At 35.3% G+C, this 9957-nt stretch overlaps 1 long non-coding RNA gene across 4 annotated transcripts; it reads left to right on the top strand.

Moving 5' to 3' along the window:
- Positions 1–1056: 1056 nt before the first annotated feature.
- On the top strand, positions 1057–5881 carry LOC110872156. 4 transcript variants are annotated; one of them, XR_004864724.1, is made up of 13 exons: positions 1057–1250; positions 1496–1768; positions 2050–2093; positions 2160–2318; positions 2432–2456; positions 2603–2681; positions 3234–3687; positions 4361–4425; positions 4615–4742; positions 4855–4971; positions 5081–5154; positions 5246–5300; positions 5466–5881. It is a non-coding gene; the product is annotated as an uncharacterized LOC110872156 (long non-coding RNA). The 4 variants fall into 4 exon arrangements; XR_002554222.2 differs by having other exon boundaries at positions 2160–2456; positions 4615–4746; XR_002554224.2 differs by having other exon boundaries at positions 2160–2456; positions 5246–5310.
- The last annotated feature ends 4076 nt before the right edge of the window (positions 5882–9957 follow it).

Consider the following 9957-nt stretch of genomic DNA (forward strand, 5'->3'; position numbering starts at 1 on the left):
AAGAAATGAGAATTCTGGATGAAGAGGCAACTGATGCATTCATTAACCAGAATCCTAAGTGCTTATGTAGGTGCTATCTTAATATTGAGAACAAGACTGATGTTATTGTCAACAATAACAATATGGCAGAAACATTCAATGGTTTCATCATGCAGTCCAGATCAAAGCATTTAATTCAATTGTTGGAAGACATCAGGTTGGCTATAATGACCAGGTTAGTTACCAAGTTCAATGAGATGTCCAGTAAAAATGTGGTTGTTAACTACCCTAGAGTCCAAAGAAAAAAGCTTGATAAAGACAAGGATAAGGCTTATACTTGTACTGTGTATCCTTCAAGCAGAAGTTTGTTCCAAGTGAAAAGCTTTGATGATGTTTCTGTGGATATAAGGAACAAAACCTGCACATGCAGGAAATGGGACTGAACAGGCATCCCATGTCATCATATGTGTGCAGTTGCAGCCTTTATGCGTAAGGTATCTGAGGAATTTGTTCATAGTTACTTGACCAAAGAGGTGTATCTCATCGCCTATGAGTACACTATCCCACCACTGCCTTCAGAAAAATATTGGCTAACAGTTGAATTACCTTTGGACCATCCACCAGTTAAGATTGGTCCAGGCAGACAAAAAAAGAATAGGAAACATGAAACCACGGTATACTCATATCTTGTCAGAAAGATGGGATTATTATTTTCCAATTTGCCTTTTTTGGGCTATAGTTATTTGGCTAATTGATTTGGGCTATATAATATTTGATTGGGTTATTGGATTTTAATAATCCTAAGTTTCACCAGTTGGCCGATAATAATCTCAACTTGTAAAAGTTTGGCCGCCATTGATCCTTTTCTAACGTAGGTGCACTTAAATCAATTAAGGAGTCTCTAGGTGTAACTGAATCTATTGAGGAGAACAAATCTATATCTCTAATAAAGCAAACCATTGGGGGACACATGTCACCCTATGGTTTAAGCCAAATAAGCATCCACCTAAGCATACATGTGGCATATCTTATAGGGGAGGACATGTGGCATAGCTCTAAGGGTCGGATTACTTTTGGCTTCTCACATACGCTTGGTCATAACCCTCTCTCTCATCCTCTCAAAATCTTTCGAACGGCAAATCCTCTCCTCCGAAACCCTAATCGGTGTCCTCACGGAAAGCAGCAGTAACAACCTTTGCAGATCTCTTTATATCTTTCACGTAGCGAACCCTATCATTCATCACTCTCCCAATCGTGCAGATCTTCTACTGGTAAGTAACATTTTTCATGCTTGCTTTTATCGTGTTTTACCCTACTTTCTCTTTGATTTTATGTTTGTAAACAAATATTCCAGATTTTTCTTGTATCGAAACAATTAGGGCTTTCGAATCTGATCAGTTTAACTCGATCATCGAGTGTTTGTTTGATGTAACGATTTGGGTATTTTTTTCTTGCTAAATTGATGTTCAGTCCATTCAATTTCAGTTTCATTAGATTTGTTCCTCGCTTTTCTTAGGTTGTACTGAACATAAGGTCGGATGGTTGAAGTTTAGGACCAGAAGAACAACAAAGAGCGAAATTGTTTCACTAGGTTAAAGATTTGATGTTGGTGTCAGCTGTGATATTAGACGACTCGGCCTAAAGGCCGTTTGAACAAGATTTGTTCAAGATGGCTTCGTATAAGGTATGTTTTAGTGTTTTTGGTTTCCTTTTTGCAGCGTTGATGGTGTCTCGAAGACCTAGCCACCGCCACCGACAATGGCTGCTAGGGTTCCGGCGATCCGCTTTGGTACGTTTTAGCTGAAAATAAATTAATATAGAATTATGCTTATAAGTGACACTTATCTTCTTTGCTTATATAGAAACCTTTTGGCTACATTTTTTTAGATTCCACAAATATTTAGTTAACAATGGTTAAGTGTTTAGTTTAAACTTGATTGTTGATTTTGAGCTCTAATTATTATTATTATTATTATTATTATTATTATTATTATTATTATTATTATTATTATTATTATTATTATTATTATTATTATTTATTTATTTTGCATATTGATTTGCGGCTGATAGAATAAAGTAAGTGGGGTTGAGAGGAGGCTTCAATTGGCTTTCAGGTATTGCTTTGCTTTCGGTGTTAGCAATTGATTTCTTTTAAAACAATGTTATGATTTTGCTTTCAGGTTTTGCTTTCAGTGTTGCCTCTTTGATCGATTGCTTCACTGAGAAACTGCTAGCGACATCTTCAGTTACTTATGTTTGATTCGCGTTACCGATTTTTGGAGCGGAGTAATCGTGACCTTACTTGTGTGGGTATCAAACATCCGAGCAACTGAGCACAGGTCATGCGATTCTTTTTTAAATTTTTACTGAGTTTGAATTTTATAGTCTTTATTGAGATTTGTATTGATATTTGTCTGTAAACAAGTTTTGGTGGTTGTTGCAATGGCTAAAGCCCCGTCACGGTAACCTCCTTAAAGGTACAAATCTTATGCTTTACTATTTTTTAAAGTTTAAAGTTTTTTTTCGAGAGTATGGTTTTTACTTTGCTTTATGTGATTGAACGGTTCGATGATGATGACTGAAATTCTTTTTAACCTGCCTAATTCATTATGTGGATATACAGGTTCACTTACAACAAGAAATAAAGCAAGAATCTGAGTAGTTCAGATTACCAAAGGCCTCACGGGAAAGAAATACTTCAGGTATAGATGGATATATGACAAGTCATTTACTATCTTCATATATAACACGGATCTTCTTTAAATGTTAATTTTTCAATATTTATATGATTTCATAGTTAGTCCTTTGTCTGTGAACATTATCATGATGTTTATTTGACGGAAAATTAATATTTATTGAAGAGGGGCAAAAGTATATTTTGTTGTTAGACGTTAACATGCTTATGGTGCTAAATTAGCTGCCCTCCTTTAGCATTCTGAGTAGTTCAGATTACCAAAGGCCTCACGGGAAAGAAATACTTCAGGTATAGATGGATATATGACAAGTCATTTACTATCTTCATATATAACACGGATCTTCTTTAAATGTTAATTTTTCAATATTTATATGATTTCATAGTTAGTCCTTTGTCTGTGAACATTATCATGATGTTTATTTGACGGAAAATTAATATTTATTGAAGAGGGGCAAAAATATATTTTGTTGTTAGACGTTAACATGCTTATGGTGCTAAATTAGCTGCCCTCCTTTAGCATTTGAAGACCCTGTTGAAAACCATGATGAGACTGGTGCAGGTGATGTGGTGCTAAATTTTGACTGTGGTGATGTGGAAATGCCAGCTGGATATGCTAAAAAAATTATGAAGATGGAATTGTAGGCCTTGATGAGACTGACCATATCATGCAAGACTTGTGCGAATGGTATGGCGCAACATGTTTACTCTGGTGATCTGGAAATGACAACAAAGAAAATGATGATGATGGCACTATAGGCCTTGATAAAAATGATCATGAGACTGGTCCGAATGATATGGCACCACACGTTGACTCTGGTGACATGGGAATGCCAATTGGAAACGACAACAAAGAAAATGATGAGTGTGGCATTGTAGATCTTGATACATCTCATGTTGTCGAAGCCCCTCACCTAAACTCTTGATGTGGAGATAAAAGTTTAATCTTTTGAGATGACAACACCAGCTGGCACATGCGACGAAGAGGGAGAGATCGTTTAGAGCCATTCTTTCCGGTAGGTTATTTTCATTTCGTGTAGTCGAAGTTATTATTTTTTTTTGTCATATTTATCATAAGTTTAATTAGATTTTTTTGGTCATATATATCATAAGTATATTTCTTAAGAAAATCCATCCCTTTTTGTTGTTATGTATACATTCATGAGCATGTCATTTTTAGAGTCGAAACTTCTACGTGAATCAAATGCTACATATTCTATGGAGATAGACGTTGTTGATTATGATGTCATACGTAGTTCTTTAAGAACATAAATATCGATTTCTTCCAAAAAAAAAAAACGCCCAGAAATCATCGAGTACGAGGTCTAATGAGTACATCATTGCAGGTATGTTTCTTGCTTTAGCTACTACGAGTCATTTTTCAAGGGTCATTATGTTGTTCCGATACATTAGTTGGTTAATGGGTCAAAATCGGTATACATGTTCTTTATATTTGTAAATTATATTTTTATCTACATGTTCTATATATTTTTTTCATTATAGCTACATGTTCTTCCGGTATATGTGGTTATACATTTGTAAATTGTATTGTATTTTTGGTAGGCTTTTGTGGGGAATTAGTGCTTTTGAATGTTTTTCCGGTATAACTCGTCTTTTTCAATCATGAGAAGTGTTTCAAGATATATTAATTAATCTGTTTTCATTAATTAATCTGTTTTCATTGTTCAGCCCTGAGGTAAAACGACTGGGCAGAAATTTCCACTATACACCTCTATGATCATCCTCTTTAGCAGGTAAAGTGAAGTAGTTTATTTTATTTTTTTTATTGATCTTGAATTGTTTAGACCATAGTTTATTTGGCTACCGAGTAAATTCAAAATTGGGTTATTTTTTTACCAAAGTTATACTTAAAGGCAGTATACTAATCTCTCTTTTTACAAGCATTATATTGAAGTTTTGATGGTGTGGGTGCTTATTATTAGATATGGTGGAGAGGAAAGTAGAGGTGGTTGCAAGGTGGAAGTCTTGGAAGAGGAAGCAACTCCATTGATTACAATTCTACAAAATCCAAATGCAATATAATCTTCAGATGATTAGTGAACGATATCTAGTATGTCAGTATTACTTGAATTTTTTTCCTTTAAGCAAAGATTGTTTTTATCAACTTAGAGGTGTGGAAATCGGTTATTGTGACATTATATGACTTAGTTTGGTTCTTTCAGGCAGGCACTGGTAGATAATTTGTAGGCTAATTTGAGTGATTAAAGAGTATTTGACCTCTTCGATTTGTTTTGCGAGATCTTTATTCAGTATGTTTGGAGATTTGTTCATTCGTGAAGGTGACAAACACTTTTTTTGTATATATATTTATAGTCGTTACTGGATAATATAAATACATACTGAATGTGTTTATATTTGTTAACGTGGACCTGAAATTTTTGTTCACAGGCTATCAGTTTGACTATGTATTTGATTGGACCGTATTAAAGTATCCACAAATTGGTGCAAGCTCCAGAACACGGGTCAGTGAAAATACAACCTGTACTGGTGGTAGATTTATGTCATTCTTTAAGATGATTTATTAATTAATTATTAATTGTGTTCTATTTGCAGATTCAAAGTATGAATATTGGTCAAAATGTTGGGACATCTGCAGAAAAACCAGGAAGTACGTCAGGGTATTATTTAAAAAAACTAGTTTGTCATGGTCAATTTGGTCCGGGTTATATCCTTATTTCTTGCGGTTTGTGGATATAATTACATGTCTACTGACATCTTTAGACATAATTAAAACACTTATATATAAACTTAATTATGATGTTACCATGCACAGCAACTCGATTAAAAAAAAGCTCGATCTTCTAGAAAAGGGAGTTCGTCAAAACGTGCCTCCTTTTTAAGCAGCAACAAACCAGCTTCTTCAGCAGATGCGACATATGGCATATCAAGCCGACTCATGTCAAGTAGTGGGGGGGGGGGGCGCTTATCTACTACTCAAAGAGGATACGACACCAAACCATTTGCATCTGGTACTTCAAAAGGCGGCCGTGAAGATTAGGATGGCACATGTCATAATGATTCATGACTTCCTACACTTTTTAGTCTTAAACTTTATGATCCGCTTTGCGCTTAATGTCTAGAATTATATAAGGGCTTAGTTTAATGTTTCGGAAATTTTGTAATGGCTATGCTTTTGTTTTCTGTTTCCTTTCCGTTTCTTTGTAGTTGTTTTGTGTTTTCAGCCCCTTGCTGTCTCTGTTTATATATATAAATAGTGAGTTGCTATTAAAAAAAAAAAGATTTTGGCAACTCGAAGGATATGCATCTTCAAAGAGACTCTACTATCTTTAAATTGTGTTTCCACTTTGTCACTAATTTATGTAACATGACACTTTGTATTTTATTTTGTTTTTACAGAATATTAAAGTTGAAAGTAAATAATTAGTTTTTTGTTGAACCCGCGTATTACGCAGGCATTAACCTAGTTCTTATATGTTTGAAAAGGATCAATGGCGGCCAAACTTTTACAAGTTGGGATTATTGGCCGGAGGGAATTTTTAAAGTTGGGATTATTATCGGCCAACTGGTGAAACTTAGGATTATTAAAATACAATAACCCTATTTGATTTGGGCTATACAATCTTCCAAACATGTTTACAAATACAATTTTTGGGCCCAAATATAATTATTTGGGCTATATATATATTTTATTTGGGCTATATAAGTAAATTTTTTTTATAAAACCCGGAGTCGAAAACGTATATACCTAAAAAATTCTACACGGAACGTACACACATAACACTACTGAGCGAAAAGTTCGGGGTCCCCCCGGGCCCTTGAAAGTTGCACCCCTGGAGCTGAACCGGGCGCACCTTTGCTCGTGCTTGGCTCGTTTACAAGCCGAACCGAGCGGAGCGGCTCATTTAAAATCAAGCCTCAAATCAAACGAACATTTTCCGAGCAGTAAATAATCCGAGCAAGCAATCGTGTCACCCGATTTAAATTTGCCAGGAGAGATAGTGACAATGTTGGTCTCATGTTTTTATGTCTTTAAATACGGACACATTTCATGGAATAAATATTTTCTTGTGAATACAAATATTGTGGCGGATGAGGCGATGATCATATTGCACGGACAATGACGTCGAGAGCATGAGACGATCGACTTAGGGTAACGTCATGAAACATTGTGGCGATAAGAAGACTGTCGTTTTTCGGTTATAAATACATGTAGAAACATTTTTAATAAAAAAATAAAAAATAAAAAAATATTTAAAAAAACGTTTAAAAAACTGTTTAAAAATATATCTTATAAAATTAACTTAACGTGTTAAAAATCATTTTTTTTAAATCTTTTTAAGCGCTTTTCCTTATAGAAATGGGTAGAAACTATTCCAATAAAAAACTAATTTTTGTAAAAAAAAAAAAATAGCATTTTTAACTGTTTTTTATTTTATATTTTTAGTTTTTGATTTTTTATTAAAATGCTTCTAAAACTATATATAGAAAAGCGCCGAAAAAAATAAAAAAAAAATGATTTTTAATATATTAAGTTAAATTGTTACCGCGTTTAAGCTCCGGTTTTGGTTTAGATTAAACGAATTCAGGCACGTGCAATTTAAAACCGAGAGCAAAATGATAAAAAGCGTGATTTATCGGGAATAAAGTGTTACCGGTGTGACAAATATGGACACTTTGTTTCAAGATGTTAAGAGTGTTCCCCGGTTCCCCACTTTTTTAGTGTTCCCCAATGAACCTCACATTACATATGTGTATATACATGTTTATATTTGTATGTCAGTATGTGTGTATGTGTGTATGTGTATGTGTATATGTATATGGGTATATATACTAATTAAAATAATAATTCGAGCCGAGCGGACCTTTACTCATGCTTGGCTCATTTACAAACTTAACCGAGCAAAGCGGCTCGTTTACAACCGAGCGTCAAATCGAACGAGTATTTTTCGAGCAATTTCCGAACGAGCAGTGAGCGAGCAACGAGCGGCGAACAGTTTGAACGACCCTAGCTATGGAACAACCACAATACATATATATCACATAAATCTCACGCATACAAATGCATGATTTATATTATGTTATGATTTATGTTATTTAGCAAACTAACGCTTTTTTATAAATCTCTCACTTTATTCCAAATTTTGTATCTGTATATGCTATAATATATCTACAGGAATACTATAATATTATATCAGATCTTCGCGAATTGGTATACTATAATTTCGTCAGATCTGTACAAATTGGTATACTATGATATTAATCTGATCTTCACGAACCAATTTTGTAATAAACTTTTTTGGTGGAATACTTAAATTTGGAATACTATAATATTTTATCACTCTTCATGAACCAAATTTGAGGCTTTGTAATTGTTGGCCATGTAAAGATCAATTACACACTCACCTCCGGCCATGCGATCTACCTCGCTTACTGTTTTGTTGTTGAAATCGTACATCGACTACGACGGTTGTCACAAGTGGTGGAACTAACCTATTAATTTAGGGTATCCTATAAAAATTACCGTGCAATTATACACTAATAAAAAACGATAATAAATAAAGTAATACAAATACCTAATATATTTGTCCTCTTCTTTTTTTCATAACTTGAAATCGTTCCATCACATCATCGTCTTTTACTTTATCAAAGTTTCTTTTTCGACTGCACAAACCATAGAATTGTTCAAATATTCCGGGCTCATTCGATTGCGTAAATCCGTCTTGACAAACTTCAATTTAGAAAACAACTCTCAACAGTTGAGGTTGCAACCGGTAAAACCAAAGCTAGCTTTACTACCAAATAAACCAAAGGAAAAGAACTATTTGTTCCGGTTTCCATCATAAGACGAGCAAGATCACTTATTCAATTATAATATTGTTTTGGGTCTTGTCTTAACTTTATCAACTATATTTAGAGCCTCCTTTCAATTCTGTTATTGTTAATTTGGGCTTAATTATTCTACAAGTTTTCGGGTTGTAAAATGTTTGGGCTTATAAAAAAATGTAGGTCCCGTTTTTCCGGTGGATCGATAACGTAAACCTATCCTTGTTTATCAAGAACACGGTAACGGGTGCGGAATCCCCGTCACGGTGTAAACCAAACAAAGTTAACAAGAACACGCGTAACCAAAAGATTCAATATCTATTGATTAGGGATGAGTACAACCCGAAACATATACAAACAATGTTTACAGAGTTTCACTAAGTCTCACAGGTCTCTCATGTCCAAGTTTCACACAGAAACTATGAGAGCTATTTATACAAGACACAGACACAGGCTTGACGAGATAGAAATAACTCGGCGAAACAACTTTTGGGCCAAACATTGAGCCTGAAGAAGCCCAACAGGCGACGAAACAGGGATATCCCACGGCGAAACATCAAAGTCGACGAAACAGGGTGAGTTTTGTCGACATACATTTCAAATTTAACTTCTGTTTCGTCATACTAGTTTGGCCCAACACAAAGTCAAGGCCCAATGAAGATTTTCGGCCCAAAGTTGTGTGTTTCGTCAAATGAAGATTTTCACCATTTCAACATAAGACAAAAAAGTGACATCATCATGACATCACTAAGGTGATGTCATGGTGATGTGTTGGCGGGAAAGGCCGCGGTTCTCCGTGCTTCGCGTGTCGAACTCTGGGGCGCACGACGGAGTAATGTCGTGACGTCGGGCTTGAGCCGGACCTAACCGTGTCGAAAACAAGTCGAACCGAGGCCGAGTCGAACCGAACCGAGCCGAGTCGCGTCCACACAAAGTGTATCAACAAACTCCCCTTGGACGCTACTCGTGATGGTTCGTCTTTTGTGATGGTTTGTCTTCTGTGTCTTTCATGTCGGAGGATCTTCAAAGTCTTCACGCTTCGTAAGAAGAAAGTGTATCAACAAACTCCCCATTTCATTTAGAGAGTGTGTTAACAAACTCCCCCTTAGAATGAACTCTCCATTGAGTCATGCTCGTGAATCTTTTGATCTTCAATTCTTTAGATCCTTGTGGTGTTGATGAAGAGTCAGCGGCAACTCTATCATCTTTATCCTTTGAGTGCCTTCACGTCGTGTCTTCATTCCGAAGCTTGTCATCGAACATGTTCTCCTCGCCTTTAGCATCTGCACATGCAAGAAATCTAAACGCATAATGAGAACAACGGCTTGGAATATAGTTTCCATAAACAAACGACACATGTGAGATCAAATCTCAATCAAACACCGACCGACAACAGTTTGAAAGTTTAGAAAATGTTCAATTTTAGTCCTTTAACTTTCAAAACTCGTTAACTTCGACCATTTATGAAGATGCAATTGTTT

Source organism: Helianthus annuus, chromosome 8, assembly GCF_002127325.2.
Source record: "Helianthus annuus cultivar XRQ/B chromosome 8, HanXRQr2.0-SUNRISE, whole genome shotgun sequence".
In the NCBI taxonomy this organism is placed as follows: Eukaryota; Viridiplantae; Streptophyta; class Magnoliopsida; order Asterales; family Asteraceae; genus Helianthus; species Helianthus annuus.